The sequence below is a fragment of the Athene noctua genome, chromosome 1 (genome assembly GCF_965140245.1).
Source record: "Athene noctua chromosome 1, bAthNoc1.hap1.1, whole genome shotgun sequence".
In the NCBI taxonomy this organism is placed as follows: Eukaryota; Metazoa; Chordata; class Aves; order Strigiformes; family Strigidae; genus Athene; species Athene noctua.
Window position 1 is genome coordinate 13,959,028 of NC_134037.1, and position 16,774 is coordinate 13,975,801.

A 16,774-nucleotide genomic window follows, 5' to 3' on the forward strand; every position below is an offset into this window, starting at 1 on the left:
TCCAGCACTGAAGAACTTTGCTGTGTAGTACAAAGTTAAGATACAAAAAGTCTGATACAAGATAGGAAATATCTTTAAAATATCCAAGAGTTAGGTCGTAACTATCTCTATTATATACAGTTTTTAGAATTCAGAAACAAGTTTATTTTTAAATGAATCAACTCATCTGTTTTTAAAAAATGTCTCAACTGGTGCTTTTATATGAAAATACTACAGTGCTCTTGTGTGCAAAATACAAACAGGGCTACTTTATCAGGACAAGAGGCAAAGTCTTAATTCACTGAATTTATACCCAGTGGCAAACTTCCTTGTGTTTAATGGTGCAAAGTCTGTGCAAGTATGTCCAAAAATATCCTGGAAAATATACAGGAAATACAAAATTGTATTCTCAAACTTAAAAAATACCCAACCACAAAGAACCAGACAATGAATCAAGTAAAAGAACAAAAAAATTGTACCATGCAGACAAGTAGAAAGAATAGTCCAGCTGAGACATTATGTAAAGTTTATGCTTCACTGATCATTCAGCTGCAGATAGCTGCTAACAACATGCCCTCATCTTAAATAACAGAGTCCGGGTTGGCACGGTGAATGCTAGACTGGCCTTCTGCCAACGTTAGCTTCCCCAGCCACTGTCCGCTGGAGAAGCTCAGGTACCTTCTTACACTGGAGAGGAGCACAGGAGCATTCAGCTGTGTAAATCAGCGGCAGCAGTTGGCGCTGTGCCATCAGCGCTCGGAGCTGGGCAGGTATATGCCAAGCAAAGACCCCACCATATGTCTTTGCATATTTTATCGAAGCAGTGTGTATAGATTTTGAACTTTTTTTGTTGCAGACACGGTATCTGGTGATATTTTTTGAGTTCGCTAAGCTTAGTAATGCTGACTCTTAACAGAAATGCAGATGTTAAATGCCATTATACTTTAATAATTAGACAGAAAAGCTTAGATATAATTTCTGAATCATTTTTTATCAGCTGCGAGAACAATAGATATAGCAACGGCTTATTTAATACAAAAGGATTCAATTATAGCCTACTAAAGGCCTTGAATTCTGTTATATGTACAAATACATGTGATTTTTTAATAAATAGTGATTGAATGTATCTTTTTTGTCTGCCTTTCAGACGAATGGATGCAAAGCTAACACTGCTCTTCTCAGAGTATTTTGGATAAATGTGGGTGATTAATAAGTGAACAAGTGCAAGATTGTTAAAATCCAGATTAATAACAGCAGCTGTATAGTAGGAGTATAGCTATTGTCTCTTTCAGGGAATTGAATTGAAACAGGTAGTGCAGCCCTGTTACTTCTTCTACTGTTGGAAGACAGTTTCTGTACAAGAATAAATGACAAACACTTGAGGGAAGACATGAGAGAAAGGGCTGGAACGATTCTATATAACAAAAGCTTCTTCATTGAGCAAGACGGTGCCAGGGCATTTTGTGAATGTATGTTGCCAAGAATCTTCATGTGGTTAAGGATGAGCTCAACTTCTGGTCTTACAGTTCACATCCAGTTTTGATCTTAACTCTGCTCCCAACGTGGGCATCCCACTGTGTTATTCCCACCCACCACTGGGTAACATACCTGCTATTCCCCAGCCAAGCTGCTGAGGTCTCTTTACCTGCTGTGTTCCTGCTGAACTGTCAGTAGAGCATTTCTAGACAGAGTGTGAGGTAAGCTCAAAATACATTTTAAAAATACCAGGGAAAATGAAAAGTTAATTTTGTTCAAAACTATTTCTATTAAGAATGATTCAGGTGAGAATGGAAATAAGGACGATGGTTTCAACATTTGCCTGTTGATGGTCTGGGTGATAGATGAAAGGCTGACAGCTGTCTACATGAAGTGCAGCAATCTAGCATTTGCAAGTTATGATTAATTTCATAAGTAAAATTAGTTTATTGTGATTTGATAAGGTAAAAAAAGTAAACAGTCATAAAATATTCACTATCATTTGACATTTGATCTGAGTCAATGCTGTGATAGATGAGACTAAGTGTCGATAGCTAAGAAGATGTGTATGTTTCCATTTTGTTATTTAACATCTTCCCCCCACCAGGCCCCTTAAATTATCAAAATACTTTTACCCAGGAGCCATAGTGAAAATTCAATACAAATTATATTCAGTGCATGCACTAAGAAAGATACCTAGACTAATTCTTTGTTAAAATACTTTCTGTCAGAGCTTTAGTATGCAAAAATATGAAGAGCTTGCCAAAGAAACATGAAAAAAAAGTGCATCAGCATGGAGATATATATGTACATGTATAACCTACCATGTTTTAAAGTATAATCAAAATGTATTCTCATTAACAATGACATTTTTCAGCTTCTAATGCAGCATATTGGCAATGATATATTTCACAACTTTGAATAGAGGTTATGGCTACACATGGGGAGGTGGGAAACATTGAATTAACTTGGGAAACCCCAGTCAATACAGTAAGACAGGCTCTGAGGTGACCTGAACTGCCTTTAGGACAGAATTGTCTCTCTCCATTGATTGCTGAGGAAATTTAGGGAAAGCTTGTGCCAGTCAGTGTTTTCAACAGACTGCAAGAGTTGAAAGATCTTTTTTTATTATTATTATTTGTAGCTAAGGGTGAAACAGATAGCTGTTTGAAGTGTTTTCCAGCACTGAAAATCTGTTATTCTAAGGTTTGTATTCCAACAGCATCCAGGACCTCTGGTCACAAAGTTACTGCTTACTGCAAAATCTTGCAACAAAGATTTGGTTCCTGTCCCAAAGATCTTACAGTTCATTTTTTCAGCCTGTCAATGTACCTTTAATTTATTTATTGCTTATTAGTATGACATTTAATGAAGGTAAAATGACAAAAAAAATCCCAAACTTTTTCAAAGAGAGCAGTCTTTGATTTACTTCTACACTGTATATAAAGGAATCTTTTCAATTTTAAAATAGTTTTATTTGGAGGAGTATGTTGGATTATGAATGAAGGGATGGGTTATACAGACCCAACAGACAGGGAACCGACTGTGGGAAAAGTAGTGTCCTATTAATCCGAAGATGGATCTCGAGTTCTATTCTTCTCATCCATGCCAAACATCCCCCCCCCCCCCCCCCCCCCCCCCCCCCCCTTTTTGGAGCAGACCTTTCCTTGAGAAAACAAACAAAGTTTTATGTGCCATTGGAGCCAGCTCCTTGTGCCTCTTACCTTACATATCAACTCATTCTTCTTTATGCCACACTTGCTTCCCTCTCCATAGCTGCTTTTATCCCAGAATTTGTTGGAATACAAACCTTAGAATAACAGAATTGCCAGCGCAGTGAAAAGCAACTAGAGCGGGACTTTCCTATGATCAGCCTAGCTGCAGCAAAACTCGCCTGCTTGGGCTTGCCAAAGTTCACCTGTTACATGCTTGTGCCTCAGAAGTACACCATAACAGACCAGCGTGGTGAACTACTGGGCTTGTCCAATATTTTCACTGTGGGAGAGGTTCCTTGACAATGGACAGGTGCTCAGTTGTCTCAGTATGCCTCTCTGACCACACTTCTGTCAGTCTATGTTAATACTGGTTAAATATAGTTAACATGATTATGTTAACATGGGTTCTGAGTTGCCCGGCTTTGGAAGGGTTAGCAGGAATGGTTATAAGAAACCAGTTGTGTTAGAAATCTTCAGTTTTCAGGAACCTGTGGAGTGTGATGGTCAAGGGAACTTGAACATGGCATTGATTTTAGATGCAGTGCCATAAGGAGAGTTCCATGAGAATTAAGATATAACTATGCTTTTGCTCCCTATGAAATAAGTATTTATGGATAGTCCTATGCTCATTTTTTATGAATCTTTCCATTTCACATGTATATTTTTTATTTGTTTTTTTAAAACCCCTGTCATTAGCAATATATCTGTAAAAAAGGTTTTAGGATGGGGGACAGTTGTAGAAAATATGTTTTGACATGTTTTCAGAAGATGATCTTTTTTAAAAGATGATTAAAGCTTGTATTACGCTTGTATACTACACTATACTACTCTTCTTTTATCCCATGTATTTAGTATGTTATTGCTTGAAAATAATTATAGGTTACAAAGAACAGAGGTGTGAGAAAAAAGTATATTAATACTGAAAAAATATACAGACTGTTCACAAAACACAGCGTAGGACGTGTTCATCCTTGTGAAAATTCTTCCTTTGTAAGTGCTGCCAAGGTCAATGTCAGCTTGAATTCTTTAATGCATACTGGAAGTGCTAGCCGTGCAGATTAGATCTGCCCAGAGCTATTCTTATTTGTTCATCCAGCTTTTAAAAATACATGTTTGTGCTCTTGTATTAAAAAAATTTCCATTACAAAAATCAGCAGTCCAAGCTTGTATCAAGTCTTTCATTATACTCAGTCTCCACCTACTTTTCATTTTACTCCAGGAATATGTACAAACACGTTTCCAGCTGCACACTGCTGAATGTATTTTCACATTCAATAACAAAGATATATTTCCTGCATTTCCCAGATAAGTTAATGAAATTAGATTTTATAGGGAATAAAAATAGTTCAATGTTAGGACTCATTATGGGGATCTTAATGTTTACTAAAATGCTGAACATGGAATTGCATTTGTAATTGCTTTTATTTCTGGAATGAATCTTTACCAGCATGAACTATGTCATTAATGTCACAAAATAATCCAAAGTACAGCAATATTTCATGAAGTCCCACTTACCCTATTAAGGCTCCTCTTTTTCTGAAGCTTCCAAGGAAAGAGGGGGAAAACAGAGAGAAATAAGTTGGGGGGGTTTTTTGACTTTTTTTTTTTTTTTTTAAATTTTATTTTTAGGTCAAATGTGAGGTTGTTTGGCTATTCCCAGATCTTCTTAGGTCCAAATCTTGTAATTTTTGTGCATCAACCTCTTTTTCTCTGGCAAAGAAAATACTGGAAAAAATCTAATTCAGCCTGATTCCTAGGTATGGTCCTTAAGGATTTATGGAGACACTTGTCTGTAAGACAGGGAGGTATGTGATACTTCCTGGGCAACCACAAACAGGAGCAGTAGGAGTCTGTCAGCCTTTGCACCTAATATCTATGTACAGAGTCACTTAAAACTGATCCCTTGACAGTCTTTTCCAAAATGCTCAGGAATATGTCTGTAACAGCAGACACTTCTGGACAATACTGGGATAGAAATCTGTCAGAAATACTAACAGTTTGTTCAGGATAGTCCAGAGATGTGATATCAAAGATTTTCTGTCATCAGTTATTCTGGACTATCAAATGCACTCACTGTGTTTCAAGGAGGTGATATTAGGCTTCACAATTTGATAACAACTGGTATTGTTTCATTGGCACTGAGCCATCTGAAATTTGGGAAGGTGATGACCTTACTGATATCCCTGTTAATTCCCATGTGGCCATGCAACTCTGTCTCCTGGCTTTACTTCTCTGGAGAAAACTGTGGTTTTTAAAAAGTGAAATTACTGGTTTCTTCTGTCTCTTGCTCACTCATGTATCATTGCTGTGCTTCCTGCAGCTGATGCTGGGCTGCTAATGGCTTTTCAGACTGACCCTGCCGTAGCCTGTTGACCTGGCTAGGCTGTCTGTTGTGGTACTGACTGCGTCCATGGCAAGACGTTGGGTCTGTTGCCCTGCTTGTCCCACTCTATACTGTTGTAGTTCTTACTGTGTGCTCCTGTGAGTTACTGGACAATTTATGTCATGCTGGTTCCATATAAGAAGCGTGATCTCTCTTAAGACTGAACAATAGATTATTTTTTTGTTTGGTGGCTGAGCCAAACATGAAAATAATGCCTGAATTGAAAGTTTGTTTTTTTTTTTTAAATTTCTTTTTGGAGCAGATTTTTTTTTTAAAGTTTTTCTTATAGTAGTGAAGGCTGAAAAATATTCTGGATCAAGGAAACATTTAGTTCAATATCAGATAAAACATTTTGTTTCTAGTGTAGATACTTCTAACAAAAGTAAACAATAGAAATATAGCACTAAATTTTAAGCAGCAATTACAACACTGGCCGGGAGCATTATCCTCAGTGAGCAGTCAGGACACTTATACAATATGTGGGAGGCTTAAGTTCAAATCCTCCCTCAAGAAACATCACTTCTTCACCTTTTGCCTGACTGGTGCATGTTCTAGGTGTCATACTGTGTGGGTGTACCTTTACTCAGTCATTCAACTGCAGATGTTCTACTTCGTGTAATTATTTTAACAGGAACTGACAGCTGCTTGTTCCACCTTCTCAATAATTGCGTGAGCGTTTAACCTGTTACATCATTCTCATCTCCTCCCTCATGAATATTTAAGTATTTGTACAAGATGGAAGAGCTTCAGAAGATGTTGGAACAACTTATGCTAGAATGCATTAAAGTCACTGCAGTGGTTGTATACTCTGTTTTGAGATGCTGTTCCTGAGATCCCTGTTCTTAAATGCACACTGTAATAGCTGCTGTTGTTATCTTCACATGGCCTTGTTGAACACAATTCCAAATGGTTTTGTTTGTACATAAAGAAATTTTCTTATTGCTATGTCTCTGAGCAATGAAGTCTGCAGAGGGCAGTGACTCTTGGAGCAGGAGCTACGCATGTACCAAGAGAATTTGTTCACTATCTTGATCTCAGGTTAGTATCAGTTCTTGAAGGTGGATGAGTCTCTGAGATGGTGAAATTAGTAATGAGTTGTGATTCCTGAAGAACAAATTGACTTCTTACTGACTGTTGTCACTTCAGTTCCTAGACTACTGTGAATGTTGTAGTATATGAAACTAAGTAATCAGTCTCAGTTTCACTGAAATCCACTCTACAGAGAAATCAAATCCAAGTATATCTGCTTAGAAAAGGTATGATTCTGATGTCATAATGGTACATTACTTTTGGAAAAGCTGGCATGAAATTCTTACCTAGCAGAGAGTCTCCAAAATTTTCTCCTTGTTTCAGTCTGACAGTACAAAAATGAATGAAAGCTGTTAAGCTTAGATATAACTAAACTGGGGATGTTCTTCTGAGCCATCAGATTTCTGCTAACTGTCATGATGCTAAGATCTTTGTCGCTTTTCAGTCATTTGCCCAAACTGCTTTTCTTGTCAACCTCAGCTGTGCAATAAATTTGGGTCTGACCCACTGTCACAGGCAACACTTGTTCAGTGCGCAAACCACAGCTTTCTTCCAGCACCATCTCAGCCATCTAAATGGTTAGAGCAAGATGACTAATGGTCAGTCGAACAAATCCCATTATGAAGCATTATTATTCTCTTCCAGTGACAGAAAAAACTTGTAATTTAGAAAAACAGCCTCAACTACTTTTCTCCCATCCTTGTATTTCCTCCTTCACATTATCATCTTTGTCCACAAGGATGTTATTTTTTCATCATTTCACTTTTATTGCAAGATTTTTTTGCGTTTCTTTTCCTTTGCCTGTATCAAACACTATAGTTGAATGCTGTGCTGAATTTGTACTGGTCTTGTGGAAAGTGCTAAAAGTATTGTTAACTTGTTTATTATCAGATCATGCCTCAGACCATTCCTTTTGTTATGCAGACTGGGATTAAACTGATTTGATTGTCAAGCTCCCTACTGTCAGTCTTAGCAACCACTAGTAACTGCCTCTGTCATTTTCTCAATTTAGTGAACCAGTTCTAGGAGAGCTGCCAGATTATAACCCAGGTGAAAGGGGCAGCAATTGCAATTGCTGCAGCACTTCCTAGGCATGCAGACATGTCTATATAAGCACTTTCAGTCTGGATCCTTTTCCTTAGAAAATGAGGGAGATAAGCTGTTTTATTTATTTTCATTTATTTGTCATACAGAGGGTATACGAGTGCTAATTTTCCTGATTATTTATCTGGGTAGAGTCTAAGACACTTCAGGAGAAAACATTCTTTTCTACGAAGATGAGAAATTAATGATGTCCATTTAATGATTCTGAAGTCATTGACAATGGCTTATCTGTGCTGTCCTCATCTTTCTCACTGAAGCAGGCTAAGACAGACAATGCTCCTGAACCTGTGCTGCAGACTGGGCACCTTCCAAGGCCCTGTTCAAAACGATGATCATCCTTCCTTGGGGAGAAACATAAGCAAATATGATTTGAAACCTTGCTTTTCACTGATAACCTTTACTTAACATTATCTCAGGAACCACACCAAGGTGCACTTTCAGAAGATGCACTCTAACATGTTCTCTTAAGCTGTTGAATTCTCTGTATTATTATCTGGTTCCTCGTATTTGCTACAGGATTGCTGCCATGAATAATGACATTGTAGAAAAAATTATGAGTAATGAGATGATAAGATTATACAATGTAGATCTGGGAATTTTACAAGCAATCTGAAAAAAAAAAAAAAAAAGAAGCGGAGCAAAATAAATATCAGGCAAAAAAGATTTTAAAAGACTGGCTTTTATTAATCTTCCTGAAGAGTAAAACTAATGTATTTGCACAAACTTCTGAAAAATATGTATTTTTTGTGAGTGTACTAGTTGGTCAAAGAGAGCAGTGAAGCACTGTGTTTGTGCTGTCTCACCGGCAGGCAGTGCTTTCTGTGTGGGGATAGATGTGAATGCTGCTTACGCTGTTTGGAATATTTTTTGCATAACACTGAAACCCAGTAAAACAGAGGAATATTCTGGAATTGCTCATCTGTTCATAGATCTGCAATTTCACAGAATTCAACAACATGAACCCACGTATTTATTATAAGAAAATAACGGTATTTAGTAAATGAAGGTAACTGGTGTCATCCAGCAGTTTATTTTACCAAAATTAAGTTTCAACTGAAATGTATCACTTATCAACTGTAATAAACTATTATTGAATTTAAAATGAAAGTACCTTTTTTTTTTTTTTTTTTTTCCCAATTTCATATTGATTCTGTGTGGCTTATATGTTAATTTACAGTAGGTTAAAAAGCCTGATTTTCTTTTCAGTTATAATACTCTTAACACAGTCTACTTGATAACAAAGTTAGTTTTGATCCTGCAAAGTAATATTAAGGTTGAGAACCTGAAATTTTTCTTAGAGGACATGATGATGTACAAAGAAATGCCATGAAAAATTATGTTGTTAGTACAGTCAATATAAAAAATTATTCTCTCTTAAGACCCACCATTCTGCAACCACAAAGTTTCTGCTGTTTTTAAACATACAGCAATTTCAACACATTTCTTGTAAAATGGCTCTTAAATCTTACACTTTCTCTATGTAGCATTGGCAAATTTATTCTAATTTTAAAGATTTTTTCCTAAAATTAACAAAATAAAAAAATCAGAATGATTTTGTCAGCACAGGAGTATGACTCATCAAAATGTTAAATCTATCAAATTCCCTGGCATTATTCAACTTTCTGTAGCCATCTAAACATTTTTTAAACGCTATTTCTTGATTCAGCAACTGATTTGGCTAGTTGTCCAATTGTGATTGACACTATTGATTGGCTTCTCAAAGGGTCCCATTCAAAGCCTCTTGAAGTCAGTAGGACATCAATAATTTAGCCTGTGTACTTTGGATCAGGCCCGATGTGTAATCAGAATAACTGATGTTTTCCCCTAGACTGTTCTTCACTGCCACTGATTTTGTAACAGACTGAAACCAGCATTAGCTGGGATTAAACTGTAAGCTCTTGGTTCTTGTAATTAGAACATAAAGATTATATAATGAAAACATGATCAAAGTTATTAATGATAATTCCTACTTAAATAACAGTAACATATAATCATCTAATAATACCTTGAGGGGAAAATTATTTTGGGGTACCATGATTTTGATTTTGTGAGTGAGAAAATGAAACTAATATTAAAAACTATGAAGATCACAGGAAACAATATTTGTAAACCAAACAAATCTAATTGTGGTTTGAATTAAATAATTTGAATCTCTCTTAAAAGAAGTATATTTCAATTTGAAGCTCCCAATTTAGCATGATCTGTAACAAAAATCTCATTATATGTTAACATTAAATTTACACTTGTGTTTTTACTTTAAAATTTAGCACATAGGTTTATTTGGCAGCTAAGAAGTAGCTTTCCAGTGGCCAAAATGTTGTGTTAAGTAAGTTTTTCTCATTACTTTTGTGCTAGAGATTCATTAATATTCATTCACTAAAATCTAGAAAAGGTCAGCCAAAAGGTAATTGTGTGAGGACTGAATACCTTTCTTTGGAACTTTCTGTACATTTTAAAACAAGTTCTTTTCTTCTACTTCTGTAAAATTAATTTTAAGGAGACCTTACTGGCTCTGTCAGATCTCTCTGTCTCCAAGACAGCCTTCTAGATGTCGTATCTGGTGCAGACGACACACAGACCCATTCTCACAACAGTGTTGTGAATTTGCACTGGTGGGGAATTACCATCATCTCTGAAGAGCAGGTAGGTGTGAGCTGCAGTGCAGAGCACCACACAGCAGTCTGAGACAGCAAGTAATCACATCGCATCACACAGAAATTCCAGTTGAGTTAGGCAAAATCTTCCAAGTGCCAGATTGGTGTTTGGCCAGGGCACTGCGGCAAAACCCTTACTTTTAAAGAAGTAGTACTTGAACATTAAGAAATTAATGAATGAACATTAAGGAATAGAAGAGCATTAAGGGATAGGTGTGTGCTGACTTAACATTTCAGCCAAAAACTAAAATCTCTGAACACAAAGGTCATGTCAGCATTCTATAATAATTGAATGGCCTCAACTCAGGCTCAAAATAATAGCACATTGTTATTTAATATAAACAGCCAACTGTTTTTAGGCTTGTCTTAAAGGTTCAAGTTTAACCCTAGGGGACAATTACTGATTGAATTTTTGCTGCTAACTCAAGCTGCTGCATCATCACTCCTTCAGCCCAGGAGGTTGGATAGTGTTTCACTTTTTGTTGGCAAGTTTTTCTAGGTATAGTTTATGGTCTGGTCTGACATCACGGCAGTGTCAGGGCAGCAGGGGAGGCCCCAGCTTACCTTTCTGTGGCTGTTGCCCTCAGGAGGAGCTCTCTAGACACAGGTGAGATTGCTCTTTCCTGGGGAGAAATTGAGTGTTCATGGAAGGGAGAAACTTCTGGAGCTGAGAGAGGAAGAGACAGACACCACACCAGGAGCAGTTCTGCCACAGGAGGAGAAGCTGGGACATTCTTTAGAGGAGCAGGTATATGATCAGGCTTCAAGGTGATGGTGAAGAGACTTTCATAGGAACACACAGAGCTTTTTCATGACAAATACACTGCAAACAAGGATAAGAAAGACCAAAAGAACAAGAGGAAGAATTTGCTTTTATTTTAATCAGTCTCACTGAGCAGAGCTGTGTCCTGCACCTAAAAAGTAATTTTGTGTTAGGTTTTTATTCAGATCAAATAGCATCTGAGATTCAGAGCTTTCTGATATCTTTGATCACCTTAAGGAAAACATGAGGTGATTCTGTAAGTCTGGCTGACCTGAAGGTGATGAATCAGCTTATTCATACTCACCATTTTTCTGTAAGTTTTGTGAAAATGCTAACTAAACTTGTCAACTGCCAGGAGCTGCCTGAGTGAAATCTTGTTGTGCCACAGTCACACTGGGTGCTACTGAGTCTATTCTCCTTCTGTAAATCGTAATGGAAGAAATTTAAGGCAGATAGGTAAATGTTTTTACAACTTAGCAGTTACAGAGAACCATCATGTTCTTTTGTCAAAGGTGGTTTTGGGGCTTGCAAAGGCCCTGGTCAAATGTTAAAACTCCCCCCAAAAGAGAGTAATTTAAACTTTCTTTCAAAGAAACTGTAGAAACTGTATTTTTAATTTCCTATCAGATGTTACATCAGAACAGACCCAAAACAGTTACGATGCTGAGCAAACCCACCTAGACATGGTGAGAAAAAGCTGACAAGGGCACTTTTTAGGTCTTGGTCCTCTTTTTTGGTCTCAGATATCTCACATGGGTTTACAGAGTACGTTTGTCATTTGTGCTGCACAGCCTGGGAAGAGGTGCTCACAATTTCTGTCTGGAAGCAACTGTGCAGGAAATAGTTTATTTACAAGAAGGTAGTCAGCAGGGCTGAAGGATGAAAAAGTACAACTTGTGACTACTGACATGATATGTTGACAGGATCCCAGAGACCAACTCTCACCTTCCTCCCAGCTCAATAAATGTACATCTGAATGCATTCACTCATACCTTTACGTATATACACTTCCATAAATACAGACCTGAGATAATTAAAACATTTCCATTTGTTGCTTTGCCTCAGATATAAACCAACTTTTACTATTGTGATGGTTTGACTTTGGCTAAATGCCAGGTACCCACCAAGTCACTCTATCACTTCCCCCCCTTTTCCCCTTGTTTTCTCAACAGGGCAAAGAATGGAAAGAAAATAAGATAGACCAACCCCTGTGGATAAAACAAAAGCAGTTTTAATATAAGCAAAGTGAAGCAAAGATCTGTGCGCAGAAGCAAAAGAAAACAGATCTATTCTCTACTTCCCATGAAGAGGCGATGTCGGGCCTTCTCAGGAGCAGGGCTCCAATACGCGTAGTGGTTGCCTCGGAGGACCAAGGGTGACCCCACCCCCTTCCCCCTTTCTCCCAGCTTTATCCTGAGCAGATGCCATATGGTCTGGAGTATCCCTTTGGTCGGTTTGGGTCAGCTGTCCTGGCTGTGTCCCCTCCCAAGATCTTGCCCCACCCCGTCCCACTGGGGGGAAAATGTTGGAAAGAGCCTTGGTGCTGTGGGAGCACTGCTCAGCAGCAGCCACAACACCAGGGTGCTATCAACACCCTGCCAGCTCCCAACATAACACACAGCACCGTGAGGGCTGCTATAGGGGAAAACCAATTCCAGCTCAGCCAGACCCAGTACAGTCTCCACCCCTTATTCCATACCATTTACGTCATGCCCAGGTCCCACATAATATTCATTTATCCATTCCATAAACTTTCATCACTCCTTCAGATGTTCAGTGACTTGACTCCCATCTGTCAAGATAGATGCTCAGGACAGAAGCATGTTTGACTGTTGGACTTCAGCACCGGCTAGGTCTGGGTTGTCATTGCACGTATCTGGTTCACTCTTCATCATTTCTACTTCCTCCATCACTTCCTGCAACATAGAACTCATTCCACAGATTACTTTCCCCCCAAGGTTAAATGTCCTTGAGGCACACACTGAGTAGTCCCATCCTCCCGCATTACCCACCAAGTACATCCATGTCCCTGAGCAAAAACAATCCCACGAGTGGGCTTGCCTTTTCCCAAGGGAGGAGCAATCCACACTGCCTTCCCCAGCAACCTCCCTGTGTGTACTACGGGGACCTTATCTCCTCCCACAGTATGAAGGGGGTTTGTTTGGGCAGGACGAGGACGGTTAACAGATCCTCTGGTGTTAATTAGCCAAGAGGCTTCTGCTAAATTTATATCCCAGTGCTTCCATCCCCCATTGTCCAATGCTCTCAACATAGTCTTCAACAGTCCATTATATCTTTCAAACTTTCCAGACGCTTGTGGGTAATAAGGGATGTGACACACCCACTCAATGCCATGTTTCTTTGCCCAGGAACTTATACGATTATTTCGAAAATGAGTCCCATCGTCTGATTCTTTCAGGAGTACCATGTGGCCATAAAATTTGCCTTTCAAGACCTAAGATGGTATTTTGGGCAGTGGCATGATTTACAGGGTACGTTTCAAGCCAACCCGTAGTTGCTTCTACCATGGTGAGTGTGTAGCGTTTGCCTTGGCGTGTTCATGGCAGTGGTCCAATATAGTCAATCTGCCAGGCCTCACCGTATTGAAAACTCAGCCATCGCCCTCTGTTCCAGGGAGACTTTACTTGTGTGGCTTGCTTGATTGCAGCACATGTTTCACATTTGTGAGTGACCTGTGAGATGGACTCCATGGTCAGGTCCACCCCTCGATCACGAGCCCATCTGTACCTTGCATCTCTCCCAAGATGCCCTGATGTTTCATGGGCCCATCGAGCTACAAACAGCTCACCCTTGCGTTCCCAGTCCAAGTCCAGCTGAGCTACTGCAATTTTGGCAGCTCTGTCTGCTTGCTCATTGTTTTGATGTTCTTCGGTGGCACGCCTTTTGGGCACATGAGCATCTACATGACGTACCTTTAAAGCCACGTTTTCCACTCGGGCAGCAATGTCCTGCCACAACTATCTTGCTTGAAAGTACCTTAACAGGGAGGGTGTCCAAGCCTTGAGCAGACTATTCTTGTGTGTAGGAAGACAGGTCCCTCACAGAGCTCACTGGACCAGAAAGGAAGGGTTTAGAAAGATATTTTTAATAATTTGACCAGTAGGCACTCAGCTGAAATGGACCCATCAATGGTTTTGGGTCTAGTTTTTGTTTCTTGAATGGTTTTTATATTTAATAAGAAAATGTAGAAGTAGTTTTCCGGAAGTGGACCAGGACACAACTCTGCTCACAAGTGAATCCCCTAATCATAAGTTTACTTAATGTTATTTACACTGTGGTCTAAATAAATTTGATCTAGTTTCTTGTAGTGAGACCATTTCATTGAGGAGGAGTAGATTATCATTCCTCCATCCTCATTCTACCTTCAAGAATAGCTATCTATTATGTTTAGGGGATGGAGATTTGACTGTAAGGCTGAAAAGAGAATTCATCCTGCCTGACACAGAAATGGCAGGGTGGATAGTGCTGCCACAACTGTGTCCTATAGGGTGTCTGCTTCTGTCAGCATCTGATATGGTCTGAGCAACTTTGCAGGTCAAATCCCAGAGGCACCTCAGGGAGACATTTCTTCATTCTGGGACCTTGGGTCTGATCTGATATCCACTTACAGCAGGGTGGCTTGACATGCACAGAGGTACTTTTTTAGCACTTTAAGCTAAAAAAAAAAAAAAAAAAAAAAGAGCTAAACAGCTAGGTTTAGCCAGCTGCTTAAAGTGGATTTTGAAACCTGCACTCTGCTCCATATATCTGGCATAAGTCAGTTGCTACTTACATTGGGTGTGGCAGATTTCTGCAGGCAGTGAAGAGTTAGATATATCTGAACAAAAATAATGCATTCTGCATGGTCTACTGGAAAAGAAAATTAAAAGTATGTGTCTGCTCTGACAGAAAGAAATATAAAATTAAGATGATCAATCTGATTCGATCTCACATACTGAGAAATCTCACGTTGCTCATTTCTTCAAGGATAAACAGCATCTAAAATGAAGACACTGAATAAATGAAACTGTTCAAGTTTAATTCAAGGTAAAGCAAGTGTCCAGCACAGGTATATGTAATACCTCTACCTAGTAAATTAATTTCACTAGGTTTTTAAAAGATACTTTGATATAGCTGCTATCAGTGGTTTCCCTAATAGAAGATATGACTAGTTTCAGCAGGCCCCCAAGAAAATTGCTAAAACTAGGCCAATCACCCCAAAAGGCTAAAGGTGCTAACATTGAAAACAACAAACCTATTTTAATGCACACACATCACTAGGCATGGCTTATCATATTAAGAAACTGTTTCATGTGAAAATGGATAAGAACAATGACGAAAACTGAGGCAACTACACTAAATAAAACGAAGAAAAAAGGTGTTTTCTGATATTAGTGATCATATAGACATTGTTCTTTCTGTATTTGTGTACGTAGAAATGTTATGCCAAGTATTTTACAGGACGCGGATGACATTTCTGTCATGTCATTACTGGGAACTAAGGCAAACCAATCCACTAGCATCAGTTAAAATCAATACAATCTCCAGCAACTGCCTGCAATGCAGAGGATACAGGAGCAGGAATTTAAAGACAGTCAGAATGTGAAGAAGCTGACAATAAAGAAAATTATATACTGATGGCTGAATGCAGATTTAAAAAAAAAAAACACCAAAAAGGAAAAACCCATGCAGACCAAAGCTGTCCTCAGACAGTAAGCATTTTTTATCTTGTAGCAGGTAGCAGTGACCTAAGTGTCATTCCAGGAACAACAGTGCCATAAGAATGAGCTGCTATTAGACAGGCTTTGGACAGGAACAAGTACTTCTACATGAAGTCATCAAGTGATCTTGTTTCTCCTCCAGCTAATGTATTAAGGGGTAATTTAAAATGAAGATCCCACTCTACCAGTCATAACAGTTTTATTTTATCTATTTCACATTCTTGCTAGGGAGAATTAAAAATGAAACATGTACTAAATTCACATTTGTCTCAGGGCCCATCACTGCAGTGAGGAATACCTTCCCCTGTGAACTGAAATCCAACAATTTAACACCATACATCACGTTGACATAAGACAGACTCTTTTGCCTAGAGGACACTCTAATGATAAACTCTCTGTAGTTAAAGTTGCAAATTATTTCCGTTTGAGCCTGGTTTTTAATCTTGCCATTTTAAATGGCCAAAATGAAATTGATCTTGCTGATATATGTTTGTCCTAGAAAATTAAAAGCTTGGTGAAAAGCTGATAAGAAAATTGCATTAGTAAGATATGACAGTTTTAACAAACTTCCTTCTGTAAACTTCTGACTTTTTTTTTTTTAAATGAACATTATGTTTCAAAAGCTTCTGGGCTGTAGTGGCACCAAACGCAGTTAATTTTTATTGATCTCAGAATTCAAAGTGGAACCTCTGCATACTTTCAGATTGTAAAGTGGTTAGTATTTAAATCATCCTAAATGCATTTGGAGAACATAAATGAATTTTATGATGTATGGAATTTAAGTTACACTTTTTTATGGAATCTGCAGACTTACTGTAACATATTATTCCTGACATGAAAGAAGAGAGGCTGAACTAATGTGCTTCTCATATAGTCCCAGCACTTATTAATGTTGTTATTAAGTATCCATGTCATGTTTAGGAATCCACAAGTATAAATTTCCCAGGAAC